The sequence below is a fragment of the Trachinotus anak genome, unplaced genomic scaffold, assembly GCF_046630095.1.
Source record: "Trachinotus anak isolate AG129_WGS33_773 ecotype Australia unplaced genomic scaffold, CSIRO_AGI_Tana_v1 ptg000002l, whole genome shotgun sequence".
In the NCBI taxonomy this organism is placed as follows: Eukaryota; Metazoa; Chordata; class Actinopteri; order Carangiformes; family Carangidae; genus Trachinotus; species Trachinotus anak.
In genome coordinates, this window is record NW_027273853.1 from 13887513 (window position 1) to 13908030 (window position 20518).

At 38.5% G+C, this 20518-nt stretch overlaps 1 long non-coding RNA gene across 10 annotated transcripts in view; it reads left to right on the forward strand.

The window, feature by feature from the left end:
• LOC139633816 (uncharacterized) overlaps positions 1 to 20518 on the forward strand; it is a 147677-nt gene that overhangs the window by 41689 nt on the left and 85470 nt on the right. Inside the window, exons 3-4 of one of the 10 annotated variants that reach the window (XR_011693837.1) lie at positions 7924 to 7965; positions 8872 to 9012. The exons of 5 other annotated variants lie outside the window; for them this stretch is intronic. This is a non-coding gene — a long non-coding RNA (uncharacterized lncRNA). Of the gene's footprint in view, positions 1 to 7923; positions 7990 to 8834; positions 9013 to 20518 lie in introns of those variants that run through there. 4 more of the 10 variants (XR_011693830.1, XR_011693832.1, XR_011693828.1 and 1 more) reach the window with 4 other exon arrangements.

Sequence of the window (20518 nt, forward strand, 5' to 3'; positions counted from 1 at the left end):
AGAGTTGGGATAAACTTGTGAAATCATGTGGCGAGGTTTGCTCAGGGAGTTAAAGTGTAAAGGGCCAACATGTAATTAATTAACCATGTCCCAGAGGCAGAAAATGACAGCCACATTTTAGGGCTTCTATTACAGGGTGTTGAGTTGCAGGCCTCAGGGGGGGCTGCCACATCTCAGGAATCTCTGCCCCTCAAATCAGATACATGATAAATATTCAATGACACATGGGCTTATGGGTAACAACAGGCTCTGTTTCCCTGAACTTGATGGAAGGGGGGCTTGACGGAGCAAGGTAATACAGATCCTCAAACCAAAGCACAAGTCTGCATCAACACCCCCTCGGGATTCACCCTCTGATCTCCAAAACCGTAGACGCCAGTGTCAGTAAATGATCCCCGCAGCAAACTCCTCTCCTTACAGGTAAAAGCACGCTGCAGGACCAACCCAGATTCACATGAGAGAGGGAAATGTGATGTTGGGAAAGCAAATTGTTAAATATATTCAGAGTGCAGCCCTTTAATGTTTCACTATCGTCCTCAAAGCCTTGTTGCTTTTATATGTCCGTCTCCTGGTCTCCTAGTAAAGGGTTAACGTTCGCCGTGTTTGCTTTTGCAGTTACTGAAGTCACTCTGTGACAGCGTGATCAATAGAGCAGATTACTTCACACTGTCAGCTATCACCTTTCTCTCAGTGCTGGCTAAATGAGCTCAATACAGCGGCGATGGAGAATGCAAGCTGTTTGTGAGTGTACGCCCAAAATCTTATAGAGGATGTTTAATAAGTCACATTGTAAACCTTTTTGGCATCACAGAACAAAAATATTCAGTTGAATTCAATCTCATGGCAGCCTTTTTCCATACACTTTGGCATAATCAGAGGTGTAACAGTGTTGAGCTGATTAACTGTAAATCACTGCTTCACATCAACATATTGAACAAAGAAATATGTTAATGAGGCAGAGGATGGGCAAACTGCGCTCTCAGCCTGTGACCTCAATTAAGTCATCAGACAGAGCTACTTGACCAGCGGTCAGGATGCTCAGTCACACGGTAGCAGCTCAAACAGGACACAAAACCAGCTTTTACTGGAGAGGATCACAGGGCTCTGTGAGTCTACAGTTCAATATCTGAATGTGCTGTGAATTGTACACATAACAACTGTGTAAAAATATAAAAGTACTATTAATGCTCCAGTCAGGTAAGTACATTAGTGTTAACTGGATGATTCTGCAAATGTCCACTTATAATTTTTTATGTCCAATGACAATGTTTTTTTTTTTAAATTTAGCTTTCTGCTACATTTGTGCTAAGGAATTACAGTACAGTTATGTTACAGCTATGATCAATATGTTTGTACTAACAACTTATGACATGACTATTTGTATGTGAAAGTGGCTGCTCGGAGTAAATGAAAATTGCCCATATCTTTACTGGTTTGTCTTGTTTTCACAAGCTGCAGGCAGCTGCTTTGAGCAAAAAAGATCTTAAAACCTACTGTACATTACCTGGTCAACACCAAATGGCACACAAAGACAGTAAGCAGCTAGCTCTTAAACACAGCAAAAGTGCTGGATCTTTTTCTCGGGAGTAGGTGGAGTCCGAGGCTACATCCACACTAATGCAGTGTTTTCATTTTTCATTTTAAAATGGCATTTTAAATCAAAAACAAGAGCTGTCCAGACAAGTGTTTTAGATTAGGAGTTGTTATTTTCTTGTGGAAAATGGTCACTGGATAGCAGCGCGACGAATCAGGAAGGGATATTTCAAAATAAAATGGGGCTAGCAGTGTTTCCAAAAGTCTTCAGGCTTGAAAACTCCAGAGTAACGTGGACACCAGGTGCAAACATAGCAAAAGTGACACGTTTCAGTGTTGATTCCCATGAGCACTGAGCTGAATATTATTATACCATAGTGACCTGATACAATGTTGGGGCTCTATGTGCCATTAAAAGGTTATTCATATCAATGTTGCTGCACAGCCTCATGCACAGGTAATGTGTTTGTTTGACTCACTGAGAGCAAAATTAGCATTCGCTGACGGCTGAGGTGCATTACACACAAACTCAATTTAGTTTTCAATCTTCCAGAGACTGATTGCTGAAACACGGCCACAGAGATATGATGAAAGGAAACAGCATTTGTAATGAAATGACTCTGCATAGTCTTGAAAGTTAATTAGTGCCGTATGATTCGATTGGCTGTCTGGTGCTGCTGTACACTTTTCGACGGCTCGGGTAATCATGAGTAGACAACATTAGCCAGTGAGCCAAAGGTTCAGACATTAAAACTTACTGGATACACTCTTGCTCACACATTTAGAGTCCTGGCTCTCATACAACATGCTTTAATCCTATTAAAATAGATCGCTCATATACTGTATAACACCAAGTCAATAGAGATACATGTAATCTCATTGCCTCTGAAAAAGAAAGATTGCCCTAAAGATACTTAAAGTGGTATTAATTTCACTCTATTGATGGGGCCCAGAGAACGCAATGAGGCTGATACTGTGTCTCTGGTGAGACATCTGACAGGGGGAAATAGGTTACATGAATACTTCATGGGCTTTGGGTGCATATTACCACACATCCACATGTTTGTCCTGCTGGAAATGGTGTGTTCCATGTCACTGGAGTGCAGCAATTTAAGAAATGTGATTCAAAATGTTACAGAAATAATAGTTTTATTTACATTGCGGTTAAGTGTGTTATTGTTTTTAAATAAAACTAAATTTCACCTGTGACATGTTGACACAAACATTAGAAACCTGGAGCCTTGGTGCCCCCACCTGCAGTGACATTACCAAATCTCCAGCCATCTCCATGGCAACAGTTCACTGTCTATGGCAACCTGGTTGCAGATGATCATAGTGAGGACTGAATGAGTGTCAATAATTGAACCGTAGAAATTAACCAACAAGAAGATGGGATTGGAATTCATTACACACTGATAAGGCACTCTCATCTTCAAACTAATGCCAATCAAAGAGCAGAGGGCTATACACCAAGTCAAAGTCTGCATCGTCACTCCTCTGCTCTCACATCATTATGATGAGAAAATAAACTAACTCACTTCGGTGGAGCTTCTCAGCTTAGCTGTGACCTAATTAATACCACAGAGCAGTGCCTGGCAGTGGTGTTGCAGTGCTTAACCATGTTAATGAGTTCAGCCTCTTCATCTGAACTGCTAGTAGCTTTACAGTTTGATTTAATTTATGAAATGATGACAGCTTAAAGGAGTCAATATCTGCATGAACAGTCATCACTGCAGAGAGAAACAGCTTTACCTTGGCTTTGTGATTACACAGTTCAGTAAGAACAATGAGAAACTACAGCAGAAAGTGACATTAAGAACAACACAGTAGAAAGAAATTCCTTACCTTACCATATGGAAACTGGACAAGTGGCTTTTGTCTTCAATAAAAGCTACTAACAACTTTACTACTAATAAAATCTAGCAAGTGAAATATTTAATAATTGACTAATAAACACAATAAGATACACAAACTCCTCAGTAGTTACTAAAGAACAAGTGAGAAATTAATCAGAACTAACCGTCCTGACTGTAATAGTGAAGCATCATGAGTAACTTCTCAGTACACTGTCCTTGAAAGTGCACACGAGAGTAACTAATGATTAAGTAATTAGTAATTTAATGAGTCGCTACTAGTTTTCTGGCACAGTTTGTGGCTGGTTTCGAGTTAATCAGGAGCAACTCATTAAGACGGTGGTCAGTTTAGATGTGGTTTAGTGGTCAGATATTTAAGAACTAATCATTACCTAATGATTTAATGATATACTGTCCCAGTCAGTATAATCATTATCCACTAAATGGTCCTCCATTCAGAGTTGTTCAGGATTAACAAGTCATCATTTGTCAGGGTGTTTCTGATACCCTCAGGATTTTGTATACCTTCTTGTACAGCGTTACCAATTTACAATTATAATGGAAGATGTACAGTATATATGTTATATGAGTTAGTATTTTTAAAGGATGCCGTAAAAACAATAAAAATATAAAGAAATAAAGAGTGAAATAGTTGGAAGCTCTAAAAGAAGCTAGTAAGTGTCCATGATATTTAACATTACACTCTATGATTCAATTTACTGAAAAGAAAAAGATAATCTGAAACTAAATAAAACTAAAGTGAAAAAAAATCATTATATTTGCAGTTAAGATACTGGGAATTCAAAAACTGCCTCAGTGAGAATAAGTTATCATTTCTCAGGAAGCATGAACAGGATGATGAAGTTCTGATGTGCTGAATGTTGCACAGGTGCCCTCAGAGACTGGAGGACCTTCCTTTCCAATTACATCCAGCGAAGCATCAAATGGATCTCAGTGTGCGATAAAATGATCCCTCAGTGGGTGCGAGTGTAGATGAACATAAACATCAGCAGTGTTTTTCATCAACACTATTTTCTGGGCCTGCATAAACAACAAGGCAGCTCATTTAATCTATTTGAAGTGCCCTCCAAACCATGCTTGACTTTTAAGAGCCCGTCCAGCAGTCAGCTACACAGAGCCGGCTATTATGTGTTGCTCTGCTTCAGCAGGCAGAGAGAGCTGCAGCCACTGGCGAGGAAAAACCAACTGGATATATGTCTGAATCTATATGGCTCCTGTCGTTTGAAATGTGGAGCATATACGAGACAAAGTGCAAAGCAAAATGACAGAAAATTACTTGTTTCCCCGCCACTTTGAAGCACAGCAGAGGATGAGGACAGACCAGCTCGAGCTGTCATCTGCAGGGGAACGTATGCTTATGGAAAATAATTGTTAATCAATCCTACAGCCATAAGGTTTTATGTTATGCTGTGAAAGGCAGGCATGGCAAAGTGGCAGGAAAATAGATTAAGGGTTCTAAAGTGTTTAATCATGATTATTGGAACATATCCAAAGACACACAAATCACAGAACTATTATATAATTACCGCGCTATGCTAGAGATGAGAGAGGTTCTTTATAGTGTATTTCAGCAATGTGAGGAGACACTTGTTGGTCTGTATGATGCTTATTACAAATGACAGGCTGTTATGTTAAGTGTAAAACATCACTGCTAAAGGGTATCATGCATGTAGTGTATGTCATTTATTTAGGGCTAAATGATATTTGTGCTTATTCATAATAACGATAATAATAAATATTACCTGTACTTATAGTAAATTAACCATAATTTTAAATTGTCTTGTCATCTCCATCATCACTGGAGATTACAAATAAAAGCAGATGCTATCAAAAACATTCTGTGACATCTGCTCTTTGGAGTGTAGATGCAGGTAATTGCGATCAGTTGTACAAAATTGCTCAGGTAATTGCTTGCTTCAAGGGTAATTTGGTAACTTTGTGAGGTGTTCAGATTCACAAAACCCAGACTTGTAAAGAGAGTCAATTTATTTTCAGCTCATATAAAGGAGCCAAAAAAAAGTAAACTGCACTTATTACATCACGGAAAAATAGATCGCCTTGACTAAACCTCAAAAGCCAGCAATGATGATGGATATAAGAAATGAATTATGAATTATACTGTTCATAGCTTACACTGTGACAATGAACCCCAATCCTGCCTCTCTGCTTGTGACTTTCCCAGGAAACCTTAATGAAGCAGAGGATTTATTATTCTGCTGACACCTAACAGACTGGCAATTCTCAGTTTACTCTTCATACGGCACTTTAAAATGTAAATGACTGTTTAACACACTTCGAGTTTAATGGTGTGAAACAAAACACTGCCTTATTTCCATACAGCAGCAGAACAAAAGTCTCTGACTGCTGCAGTGCTCACATTAGTCAGTTGACGGATGTTTGAAATTACTTTCCACCTTTTTATGCCAGTCTGAGTCACGACAATATGCAAATTCCAAATCTGGACGACGCTTTGTTATGAAGAAAAGTTCATCCTGTGGGTTTTTTTTTTTTTTGGATCATATTGAGCAGAAGCGGAAAGCTCTGGTTTTTATCAACTCTCCAACATACAGTACATCCCTACATTATAATTACTCTATTTATACTATTCACTGCCAAACCTACCAGACAAATATTCCCTGTGGATATACTGTATGATGTCCACTAAGAAATTTATTTTGTGGTGTTAGTGATAATATATAATCTCTACCAAATCTCAATCTACATATGCATGTTACTGTAATGTAATGCTTCTTTATACCATATTATCTGCTCCTAAACTTTACGGCAGTGACAACATTGTCAACATTAACACAGAAAATCTGAAGGTTATGTTTTAATCCACACTATCCTTTTTATCCATTATCAGTGGACCAGTTTGGCCCAGAATGTATATACAGTATATCCATTTTAAGTGAATGAGAGGGTGAACGGGAATGTGTGTCCAAAGTTTTGACTGGTACTATATAAAAATATTGAAATCTTAGACACATATTCATGTTACAAAATGTGTGAACTGTAATAACTTTGACAACCTTCTCAATGTTAATCTGGTGCCAACATCAGGTCAAAATTTCACTTTGTTTAATACTTTGGTTTGTGATCAAATACCTGCAAAACTAATGACATTCCCATCAGCCTCAGCTGTAAATGGCAGAATGTTAATACCCTAAACGAAGATAGTTAACATGGTAAACATTAAGCAAACCCTGCTTACATCAGCATGTTTTTGTTACTGTCAACAAATCCCATGAGAAATGCATGAGACTGTCTATACCTGCCCCAAGCCATAAAACATAAATCTGAACACTGAAAACATAAATCTTCAAAAGCTGCTCACAAATATGTAGCTTCACTACTTAATAAGGGTAAATCCTTTTTCCAAAATACCTGGGAAATGTATTTTTTAACAAACCTCACTCTAACAGGAGTACATTTATTAGGAACTATTTCCTGCCATGGATTTGCTGCTCTTGTGTGTATTTACAATGCAGTGCAGAGCAGGACAGTGAATATGGGATGGCCCTAATAAACTACAATACCCAGGTTCATTGTAATAAAGGAAATGTCACCTAGTTGAACTCCGTGGCTTTCTGATGTGTTTTACAATGGAAGTCTATGGCACAGAAAAATAGCTATATCAGGCTTTTGCTACATACTTACACATACGTAGTAGCAGGAACAATTCTTTGCATGTGTTGGACATGTTGAGAGGAAGAAAAATATAGAATATTATCACATTTATCCTTTAACATTAACAATTAGTTAATAGCACTTCTGTGCCTAACTACAGGTTTGTTGATGTGTCTGTAGACTCTTAATTATGTTAATGCCCAGTAACTGTAACCCACATTTTCTTTTTGTACAAGATGCCCTGTTGTATTGTTCTTCAACTGCATATATCTTAGCACCAATGGTAACAAGTTAAACTCCTTGTACACGAAGTGAACATGGTGAATAAAGCTGATTTTGATTCTGGACTGTGTCCACTCAGGCAAACTCCTATATCAATTTACCTGCCTTTTGCATGATTAAAGGAGACAGAGCGAGAGAGAGCCCCCGGTCTGGCAATATTTCAAAGTCTATTCTGAGATAGAAAACAAGCCACCTGAAATGCAAGGCAGGATCATCAGCTTTGGTCCTTATCTCTCGGAGAGAAAAAAAATAGATGGAGGTATTTATCTATGAGAGGATGCCTGCTTTGATACTCCTTTGCAATAAATCTGTCTCCGTGCTTCAAAGAGACAATACAGTCTCTGTGGAACATATTCTGTCCATTCGATGCCTTAAAACCTTCATGACAGCTTTGTCTGACTCACTGACTTAGCGTCTTTAATTATTTCTCTAACCTTTGTCTCATAAAGTAATTGAGATTCTTACAGCTGAATATCTTCTAGCTTTTACAATCAACTAACCTCATTGTTGTGCTCAGGCATTATACTGAACGGGTATTTAAGTAATGTCAGGGCTAGAGTAGAAGCAGTGTTGCAAATCAATCATTTCTATTCTCTCTTAACAGATTCACCAGCCAGAGAACAAAGGAGAGCAGAACCAATCGCAGGTTCGGTGCACACTGTGATAAAGGGTAGATATTCTAGAAACATGCATTGGCTTTAGGTTAGCTAATTACTTTTCAAATTGACCCATTTATCTTAATCTGAGAGACTTATTACTTAGCAGTGCTGAAGATCCTTTGTTAGGTGCGGACAATGACTGGATCCACCTATGTGTTAAAAACACAGAATAATTTAGTGATTAAAACATGAGGAGAGATTTTACCTGCATGTTTGAAGAAATGCTTTAAGTTGTAATTAATGGGCACATAGAATTAGCTGTAGTAGTGGGTATTATGTTTGAAAATAACCCCTTAAAGGTCTCTCCAGCACCACCAGTATTAGTGCACCTGTAAACTCTTTGTATACAGCACTATATATACAGCAGGACTTCTTTTCCATTTATTAATCAGTAGCTGACCATTGACTGGACAATATGAAAAGAATAATTTTTCTCAGTTTTTCTAGCTTACTATACTATTCACTACATTTGAATCGTAATGGAATACAGAGGGAAAAAAACTGCAATATATTTTCCTTCAACTGCAGATGCTAGCTTTTCCTGCTTCCGGTGTTAATGCTAAGCTAGTCTAAACAAAACAGTCACAACTTAGTCCAAGTGGTTTCCCAAAGTGTTGGAGTGTTTACATTACAACTGACCTTGTGGTCTGTTTCAAATGTCAGCAGTCACATTTTAGTGAAGTCAGTGAGTAATTTTAATGAAGTGTGGAATGTTATCACTTTGCATTCAAAGCATCCAAGTATACTGGAGTTTACTTTAATGCACTGAAGCTTTGATACAGAGCAGGTTCGGAGGCTGATTTTTTCTTCTTTTTCTTTTTATAATGGCTTGACATGCACCGTGCCAATTGTGAAGACAGGTTCATTAAAGGCTGCCTCTCTGTGCCTGACAGCAGCCATTTGTTTGAGAGCCTATCTTCTCTCCAGCCAATCCAGATGCAATAAGTCAAAGCTTCAGAGCGCAAGCAGACACCTGACAAATGACGGCATATACCTGCTTCAGACCATCGCAGCATCTCTTTGGAAGAATAATGTCCAAGACGAATCAATTTCCTGCTCAGCTAAGGCAAAAATCTTCAAGATGTTTATGCGGATATGTGGGTACACGTATGGCCTGGCGTTAAGTCAACCTCAGGTGGAGATTGAATGCAATATGTGCAGCAACCGATGTTGGTCAGATTATGTCATTCAATAAAATATATCAATGGCAATATCACTGAGATATATTTTATTAAAGTAGCACAACAGTGGTAGCTCAGTCATTTTTATTATCTTGGCCAATGGCCTCAAAATATGATCAATAATAACCATGCAAAAATTATCGCTTGGTGCAACCTGAAGCTCCATTTAAAAATAAGAATCACAAAAAACTCAGAATCACAACTTTTGGGGTGACCGAGAAAATATTATTTACTTGGAGTGATTTATAAATCAAACTTAACTTAGCTGAGGAATATCATGTGTTTTGATTGAAAGATCCAGAGCAGCTATAGACCCAGAGGTGAGATTGATTTGTTAATTGCTATACCAAGTTCAAGAATGAACACTGAATTTCATTTTTTAAGCCAAAGCGAACAAGAAGTCCTTAAAGTGCTCAGAAAAACAGAAAGTTGAACATCTACAATTCCTTTTGAAATATTTAATATTGACTCATTAAAAAAGATACAAATTGTTCTTTAAAGTTTCAACCAGAAGATACTTTATATAAAATAACATTTATTATATTGCATGCTTGGGAAAAACATTCTATTCCCTCTCCACATGTACTGCATTTCACTCGTTCGTTCGCACATAACCTTCACCTTCTTTACTCAAAACTATTGTGATGCATAGCCAGCTCACAGAAAGACAGATAGTGAGCTTATCAGAAAATGGTGTGAGACAAACAAAGGCTTGCAACCCTCATCACATATCCAGCAACCCTGTAGGCCTTTTGGCCAGAAATATCACAGTGATATTACATCAGGTAACAAAACAAGAGAGGAGCTCACTTGCTTGAGAAAATAATCCATGTGTGTCAAATCTGTAGTATGCACATACAATATGGACATTTACAGCTACTCTCTGGTGATTTAGATTTTTTTATTTCATAAAGTAAAGGTTAAAATGTTCTATTTGTGGGTTGAGAAAATTCTCCTACTTGCAGTAAATAACCTGTCTGATTGTCTGAGAAATGATTTGTCACAAACCATGAAGTTTTGGAGATTTCCACATTATTCTCACATAACAGTGATGAGAACAGAAATACAGAAAATAATGCAGAGAACACACTCAAAATCTGGAAGCAAAATAATGAATTTCATCTCATTTTCACAACCTTCGCAATAATAACTTCATATACTACAGGGGGAGTTCTCAGCTGTAAAATGTAGCATTCGTGACACATCATTGAGCGCCTGAAAGCCATTTCCACCATGCCATAGATCGCTGCGCCTCAATAGGATCCACAACCTGGAAAGATTTCACATGAAAAGTACCTAAAACTGTAAACTGAATATTATCCACCATTCTTTACCTAAAATATCACAATGTTCAGACAGAAAGAACCAGTGAGGCTTAAGCTGATCTCCAGTCATCATCTTTTACATTTTCTTGTAGGGAACATGTGTTTTAATCAGACATATAACATGTTGTGGGAGCTGTGAAGGGTTAAGCTGCTATAGTTGTGTCCCGTCTGTATTTCATTTCCATTATGGCTGTCTCCCTCTGGCTGTATCCAGTGTCTGCTGCTCAGGATGTGGTGCAACAATTAATCCTCAGATTGATTCACTTCCTATTGAATTGCCCCCAAACTCAAGCTGTAATTTAACCTGTCCTTGTTAATCCTAGACCCTGCATCAGTCGAATAACTTTTTTTTTTTTTTTTTTTAAAGGGGGGGTTACGACATGTAGCAACTGTTTATTCGTCAATTTCAACTCTTTCAACAACTATGGAAATCACATTTGTGTTAGAGCTCAGAGTCGTTGGTGTGGTAGTAGCTCGTAAGTGTAGTTAGTTAAACATTTTCAGTTTTGAATCAGTCAGGCTGATTAGGAATGTCTCTGGGTGGGTAGTAACTGAATAAATTGTAATGAACATGTGACTTCAAACCTTTGATGAAATAGAATTTGTTTTTTTTTTAAATTAAATTACATCTGACAGTGAATATTTGCAGATTGTCTCTGCAATGCATTTTATACTCATATTTTTTTATTTTGTTTGTTTGTTTATATTTTTGTTTGTTTTTTTCAGTCCAACCTCCAAAACATTTAACATATTTTTTTTTGTGTGTCAGTGACTGTTTCCAAGGTCAAGGATGAACTTGAACAAGATCAATAGCGCTGTATCATCTGTCTGTTACCTGTCAGAGGATGATTAGCTTAGCTTAGCATAAAGAGTGGAAAGAAGGAAACAGCTCCTTTCAGCACCTCGAAAAGTCAATAATTAGCATGTTATTCTCTCTTTAGTATCTCTCTATTTGTACAAAATCTGTGTAAGTGTAAAAATAAGAAGTGGTGGTTTCACTGCTTCTTATGTTCGGGACTATTTTCTAAAAGTTATTGCTCATATCTAAGAAACAGTCCAGCATATATTAATGCACTTATGCACTTATGCTAAGCTAAGCTAGCTGGCTGTTGTCTTCAAAAGCAGTGAGAAAATGTGAGAATGCATAAGTGTATCTTCAAACAACTGTTTCTTTAAAGAGTGCAAACTCAAACATCCACAAGTCAATTACATTCTGGGCCAAACTGCAAGACTGTGAGATTCAAAAATCTTGTTTACCCTTTGGTTGAGTTTTTCTTTTTTTTTTGTTATGAACAGCAGCAGCTGCACAAATTGTCTGCTAGTGAGAAAATATTATAGCAGTTATTTTCCATTATTTGTTGTCTAGCAGTGAAGGATGCCGTGTCTTTCAATACTTTCATTGTTTGAAACTGAAAGGAATCCAGTGAACAGAAAACTATAATGTGATTTAAATATTCAAGGTGCAAGAAACAATAACATTTCTTTTCTTGTATGAAGACAGAAAATATTGAGCAGTTTATTCAGTGTCAAACTGTAGCTGCAGAATTAATAAAAATGTGCTGCAGTCTTAGATTTCCTCTGATCACATTTCCATTGATAAAGTGTTGGAGCAGCAGTTTCCAGAGTGACATTTCATATCGCTTTTGGGAGATAATATATTTGTATTAAAAGGCTCTTTAGTGGAATCAATCTTTCCTCTGGGACATGAAAAAGAAGCTTAATAAGTTTTATCAGCAGCAGCTTTTTTGGGGGCCTATAGTGTCCTGTTCATTGTGATCATAGTGCAGCACTATAGGGCTCTAGGGGCCGCTTTGAAATTGTGAGAACAAATATTTCACAACTGGGAAATTTGTGTGGGGCTCAGTCGACCACTAAGTTCTGGGGACAGTATGCTGTGAACATCATTGTGCAACATGAGACGGTAACAATACTAATCCGCTTCAAAGGCAATGTGCTTGTCACAAGTCCTTTAAAAGCTCGCTTTCCCAGTCAGAACGTGCCAGAGGGGAAACCAGTAGGCAGCACTTTGATCTTGCCAGGTCGATCACTTTTGATAAGAGCTTCTGAAGCAAATGAGGAAAAAATTGTCATTCAAGAAGCGAGTGTGGCTGTATAGCACGGTAATTAATGTAAACTGCTGGAAGCCCAAACTGCACTGCAAGGGGTTGAAATTATGTATTTTTATGTTTGTGTTTTGGCAAAGATTTGATCCCTTGAAAACATGTTCACAGTAGGGCTGTCAAAGTTAATGCGATAGTAAGTCAACGCAAATTCTTTTTAATGTCACAAATTTTTTGACATGCAATTAACGCACGCATGTTCTGTGACTATGACCTTCGGCCCGCCCCCATAGTTTGGGAAATCAGGAAGCGACGCAACAGTAACGTTGTGGATGGCGAGCAGAAACAAACCTTCTCGAGCAAAAATAGATAAAGAAAAGGGTCTTTTGAACGGCAAGTTCAGCTTCAAAGCCAGCATGCAGTACCTTTGAGGTTATTCTAGAGAATATTCTGGACAGTATTTGTCATTGTTGTTGCAATCAATCGCGAGTTAACAATGGACAGTCATGCGATTAATCAAGATAAAATATTTTAATCGATTGACAGCCCTAGTTCACAGTCTCTCACATAGCCTTAAGATAATGTGAATCTGAACTGTCTGAACTTCATAGAACTTAACATTTCTCAAAGAATTTGTTAGAAGAAATGTAGCTGTCAAAAGGATCAGGGAGCAGAATATAGATATGGACAGTATGTTAAAGTTTTAGATGGATATGCTGTAGATGTAGAATTTATGTCCTTTGAGAGAAATATTTAATGCACTACTCATTTATAACATTCACATTCCTCACCATTCCCTTCATTTACAATGCTAAATTAAATTGCTTGTTGTCTGCAGGCCAAGCAAAGCCTTGAGAATTACTAGCTTTTGTTCAGATTTATGTATTATGTGCACACATTACAATTCTCTGTAGCTTCTCTTCGATCCATCAGTTCAACAGCTAACTGATTACCTCCTTAACATAGTCAGATACAAAATTTTGAAACAGTGAGCTGCTCATTTCTTCATCACCATAGAGACATAATATCACATAAATATGTACAACTGTACAAGCAGATAATCCTCAGCAGAGGGGAGAAGTTATAATGTTGAAAAACCACCCTCGCTCTACTTGTGAGTTAAGAGAGCAGAGCCTGTATTGATTCCTGTTTGAGCTGAGATGAGAAAACATTTCTCTGAGCTCTTCGATGCATGAAGCCATTTGTGTCTTTTCTTTAGCTTCAAACCTCTTTAGCTCCTCAGTTGTTCACTGCATCTGACATTACTGAGAGTTATGGTATCTCACTTTAAGATCGTAGCCTGAAGACAAACACAATAAAACCACTATGTGCTCCCACATCCTGTCAGGTGTCGCGTATATAAAGACATAGAGAGGGCAGTATCCAAGTATACTGTAGAGCCACAGCCTTGAAGAGTTTGCAAGTGTTTCACTGACTGTACCAACAAAGAGGTTTTGGGATAATTCTTGTGGGAATACTAAATAGAGCATGTCACACCATAAATAATGTGGTAAGTGCTCCTCTCAATTTTGAGGGGAAAAACAAAACTGGCATTCAAGCGACATTCCCCAACCACAATGTAACCTGAAAATAAACAGGAGGAGGAGTGAGAACATTTACAGCTCATTCTCCTCCATGATAATGAGAGCCCGCTGAGTCAATCAGCAGAAAACCAAAATGCCGGGGGGCGTCTCCCGTGGAGCAACCCCCCCCCCTAAATACACTAGAGCTGTTGAGTTATTTAAATGAGATGGATGTTCCTTTCATGCTACATACAAGTCCTCAGACATTTGCAAGATGATTTGAGACACTTGCACGGGGCATTTTGCGCATGTACTCACATTTCTGGGTACGATTTAGAGCGATTTCCTGCTGCTGTTTGTATAGTAAAGCGCTTCAGGCTGCGGTGGCAGGGGGGAGGGGGGGCTGGGTACCAATACCTGCATCAACTTTCACTCTAAATACTAAAATTTCAATCGCTAACCACCATGGACAGATTATGAGACAATGTGCTCCTGGACACAGACATGTAAAAGGTGTGAAAAACATTTTGTGGTCGTTCCTCATTTCTTTGTAGTTGTTTCACATCTCTTTTTTTTCAATTTGCATCTCTCTATAGTCGAGTTGCAGCTCTTTATTGTCATCTTGTGTCACCTTATAGTCACTGTATTGGCTTTGCAACAAGAACTGTTAACTGTCACTTTGTCACTTGTGCTACTCTTACTCTGACCTCTGGTCACCGCTATGGCCTGATCACTGAGACTACTCTTGTTTGTCAGTTTCAACATCTGCAGTTAAAAAGAAAAGCATTTATCTGTGCCTGGACATCTGTACTTCAGAGTGCGCTCAGTATGACAGTACCAATGTTGCTGGAAATCATACTTAAAGATCCTGTTTTATTTTATGGTTCTGATGCCACACATATAACTGAACAAAGCCCATATAAGAGAGATGAGGATACAGTAGGAGACAACTAACTGTGAACATGAGACGCATCAGTCTCTGATCAATAATGAGCTTATGACAGTGATGGACTGCAGGAATCGCTGAGAAATTGAACACACAAATTGTCCAGAGCTCAGAATACACAACTCCGCCTCGTTTCAAGGTCACTGCTTTGTAGCTTAATGTGAAATGATTGTTGGCAGACTTACTTGACAATGCGCCAAAAATTCCTTTTACTGTAATGAGAGAAAGAATACATACATCAAAGCACTAATGTTTTGTTCATGAATAGTTCATTGCTTGCTAATAGTTGTAAAGACTCAGTCTGCATTTTTAGATTATACTGATTTAGCCATACTGATTTAGGTCAACACTGTGTAAGGCTGCAGAGCAACAATAAATTGCAGACATGGAACTGGATAGCATGGTTGAAATCAACCTTAAATGTGACACAAAATTCTACAGTACTCTTAATTGTTTTTCAGTATCGGTGAATGATTTCCAACCTATAAGTGCAGCACTTAGTGTATATCTGACCACTTTTAGGTTTGTTATATTCTTTTTAAGCTGTGAACTTTGACCCCTCTAAAGAACTACTGCCATTTTTACATCTTGCCTGTAGTCTTTTAGTCTTTAAAGCATCAAAACATCAACTTCATAAATTAGCACTCAGGAAATCATGAAAGCCCTGACTCTGTTGCTCTCATACCTGTGTTCCTCTGGAGTGTCTCTAATCTCTCCACCATTCAAAAGGTTATAACTGGAGAAATGTAGACCTTAATTGAAATGATCACTTGCCTGTGCTGTGATATTGTTGGCATTAGTGTCAACATTAGCGCCTTATAAATCCTGTTCATCCTTCTGTTTTGCCTCAGTTAAGAGGATAAACACGATTATTCTACCAGCATCTCACTTGCTCCATCTGCCATTGTGAGAGAAAATCTGAATGCTTCATTAGAGCCAGAAGAACTGCATCTTCCGTCTGTTTTATCTTGTAGAGTATCGAGCAGATTTCCTACAACATTCAACCAGGTGGCACTGAGGCTGTCAGTGGTGTCTGTGTTTATTAATTGATGTTAAAATGCTACAAGTAGCATATATAAGCACAGACAAAAGCAATGATACATGACATTTTGATAAACTTTAATTACTGCATCATAATGTTAAAATACTGAATAAGTAAAGCGCTTGACTAATTGACTTCTAAAAGCCAGATAAAGTTTAACTTTCAGTTGGTGCCCCAGACTCATTACACTTTCTAGTCCCTCTAAGGACACACTATGAAGGCAGCCTATTGCCTGTACTGTGTTGTTGTCCTTAGCAGGAGCAGAAGCACTGAACAACAGTGATTTGCCCTCAGACTAAGTAGGTTTGAAAATACCACAGCCAGCATAGAAAGCAGAAAATCAATACCTAAGCATGGCATGGTCACACTGCCAATTGTTGTCTGGTGCTCATACAGAGTTGCTCCTTAAGTGGAGCAAACCTGCAGTTAGAGAAATGAAAGCATGATTGATTCCTCACTCAGCACAGAGAGATACAGGCAATATAAGATGTGCTGCTTTACCGAAGTGGCTTATATTAGTGTTCAAAGTGTGGCTGTAATCTCACTGCAGGCCTGAAACCTATAGAATATATTAACCACATGCAAAAAGCAGATGACATCTTCAGTTAAATCATGCACACAGACACATGTGTGCAAACACACACACACACACACACACACACACACACACACACAAAGAAGATTTCATTCCCCTGTCTCTACTCCCCAGGTACAATGACAGGCTTCTCATAAAAGACGTGATTTTTTTCTCTGGAAGAAGAAGCAAGTCGAGTACAGTCTGTGACAAGGAAAGATAGCAAGCTCCCAGAATAGAATATTATTGGCCAGATGAGAGGCATCGTGTTGATGAGTGTCTGGGTCTTTTTCACGTTTTGAACTCAGGTTAATCACGAAGGATGAGACCATTTCCAGTCCAATCAAAGGCAACCAGACGTTTGTAACTGAAGTTTTACCCTGGAGAAGATTGCACCAGGCAGACAAAAACAGATTTAGGTGACAAAATCATTTCATTTAGCTCTGCTTCTACCATCTCTGCACGGCTTGGTGGGTGATCTAATGCAGCGCGCATCTCATCTTGCGCTGCTCTGTAGTTTGTGGGTGATACTAAAAGGGCGTCAACCACACTCCAGTGAGCCATTAATTCACATCACACAAATTAATCCAAGTGTAGGCCTCTGCCACACACAGAGAGCCCCTCTTCTTTCCCACCATGCGCGATATATTCCAGCACTGGTGCACACAGCCACATTCTGGCACCCAGTTTAACACAAGCAGGAAAGCTGGAGGGAGAAAAAGAGAGAGAGGGAGAGAAAAAAAAAAGTTGGACATACTTGAAAACACCCTCTGTCAGAGTTTTAAATAATGCATAGTGCAAGTCAATGAAGACCGTCTAGCCTGAAAGGAGTCATAAATACCACACACATGTCAAACCTTCATAGTGTCTGCCACATCTGAGCTGCAGACAGCAGCGCTGGATCTGTTGACAGTGTTACAACCCACACACATTGCTCACTTCTTTTTTAGTTTGAAGCCATTATGTTCATTTTTGTCATTAATCATTAATCTCAATAAGTTAAAAGGCTTAAAGCTAAAGCGAGTAGCTTACCTTAGCATAAAGACTGTAAGCAGGTGGAAACACTAGCCTGGCTATGTCCACATGTAACAAACCAGTACCTCTAAAGCTAAGCAATTAACAAGTTATATCTCATTTGTTTAGTCTGTATAAAAATGACAAATTGTGCATTTACAGGGGGCGTATGCTAAGCTAAGCTAACTGACTGCTGTGAGAGTGGTGCTGATCCTCTCATCTAACTGTGAATGTTTCTTTGTGTAGCTGAGTAATCAAGTGGACATCTGCTGGGGTAAGACTCGTCTGAATATTGACATGGCCACCATCAGAAAGTCCTTGTCCTCAGCACAGCTTGTTTCCTTGGAAACATGGCCTGCTCTCTCCGTCTCCTGGACTCTGCTTTAATCTCCTCGAGTCCTACTCCTGTGGGGAGCTGCTGATGTTGTGGTACACAATAGTCTGAAGTGATAAATTGATACTTTTCCTTTCTATTTTTTTTTTTCCCACCATTGCCTTCATTTCCACTTATCTCAGTTCACCGGGTTTGCAAGAAAAAAAAAAGAGCATATCCACACATTGCACAGCACTTGCTGCTCTAACAACTTAAAATTCTTCTCATGTATTGGACTGGACCGGTGTACAGGAGGTTTGTCACACAGAAATGAGAATAAAATGTCATACCACCCTCCAAGGAGAGCTCAAATTACTTCCAATTAAAGACATTTATTCCTGTGAATGGAAGACTTTTTCATTTAAAATATACCTTCAGAAGGAAACATATTACTGTAGTTAAGTTTAGAATGAACATCACATTTCTGTGTGTTCAACATCACCCCCTAACCGCCTATTAACATACTATTCCTACTAAGTATGACGTCAAAATGAGCATGTAGCGCATGTAGTGAATTTATCAGATGAATAGTAGATTAGCAAGAATTTCTGAGTGTGCACCATGAGCTTACTGGACGTACTCAACTGCCCCAAAATGCATTGCATCTCTTCAAACTGCACAGTGGCCTTCCCCAAATCTCCGGAAACATTGTAGCAGATTTACAAATGAGCGTGAGTTCAATAAACTTACCAGGCACTGGAAATATACATGGTTGCATTCAGCTGAAAAAAATATTCAAATTTAATAAAGTGAAACATAAACAGTCCTGTGAGCTAAAGTTACAATGCCTTTTAAGCCTGCGTTAAAATCCTGGCCAGTCATCGCTGTTGCTGCCAGTTGGTATGAAATGCATTCTGGGATATGAAATCGAGGCTGCTGGACACAGGGCTTAGATTGTTTTGTTGAGCAGCAGAACGCACAGCGGAGTCAGGTGGCTAACATGGCAGCTGTGTGAAATCAGTGAAGTGGTTGGATGAATGTTTCAATACTGGACCATCAGCCCAGTGAGTTTGCATTAATAAATGGTTCATGTGACAAGTAAATGAGAAACAAAAAGAACACACAACCAATGGTTAAACTACAGAATATCAACAATGTGAATGGTATGTTAAAAATCCCACTTTTACATGAATATCAATTTTTCAACCAACTGATTTTTCAACATCTCGAAAGCAAAACAAATGGATTTTGTATAATTCCTTGTTAGCACAGAATAGTGAAGTGTGGTAATTTCATGTATAGTCACTGCCAAAATAATATCTCATGCTGGTTTTCAGCAAGCTGGTGCACAAGAAACAAGTATGCAAATCTCAGAGTGATAGTCATTGTACTATCCAAGTAAAATAATTGAAGGTCATTCATGCATAAATTCAACAGAGCATCTTTGTCGATCTAATTCAGCTCAACTCAGTGAGTAAGGCAAGATGTACACATGTATTCTTGTAGAGTATAATTTAGTGAAACAGTTTGTACAATAAAGATATTACTATGAAACATCCGAGCTTTAATGTTGTGTTTAATTGGCCTCACATGACAGAAATTTGTTTAGATTTGTGTCATATTCTCATACTGGCTCAAACTCATCGTATTCCTGCAAACTGCTTGGACCTCATACATCAGGGCTTTACCAGGTCTAGAAAATGTTTTTACTGTGGTCAGGTTTTTTATGTCTAATGTCATTAGTTTGTGTTTTGGACAGTGGAAATGTTTGACTGGCCCAGTGGCAGCATGTTCTCATGGTTTAGAGAGTCTGTCTTCAAACTGGTGAAGTGCAGTTTCATGACTAGTGATGTCTGTTGTAAATCCCCACAGAGTGTCCTTGAGTACTGTTGTTAATCTCAGGGGATAAGCAATGGTAAGACATTCAATCATTAAGTAATTATACTTAACTTATACTTAAAATATACTATATAAAATTATTTTTCCAAATAAGATATAATCCATGAACTCTGAATAGCACATTTTTCACAAATAAGCTAGGTGTACTTTCATATGAAGAAGAGCTCCTTGGTAACAAGGTCGTATACATTTCTGAGAGAGACTCTGACAGCCCCAGATTAGTCTTCTCACCAAACAGGCTGTCGACTCTGACAAAAATAAGCAGGCTAAGTCTGTTCTGACCTGAAGAGTGCACACTGATAAACGCACTAGCACAGCAGAGACACAATGACAGGCAGGCACACAGAAATACACTGAATACACAAAGTGAACTCACAGCTACACATTATCTGTGATTCAACACATAAAGAGCAAGGAAATAAGACACGTACGGGGCAGTCATGTGTGTTGCTCCATGAATTCCCCAACAAAGAACAAAATAATGATAACAGAAAATGTACTGTGAGCGCTGTGAAAAAGGAAGATGTTTATATTTGCCCATTAGTGTGTACAAGAATCCTCCTGAGAGTAAGACATGCTGCTCTGTAGTCTTTCACTTTTCGGCTTGTTCTCTTAAACAGCTATTAACCTGCTTTAGAAAATGAAATGCTGTTTGACTAGAAC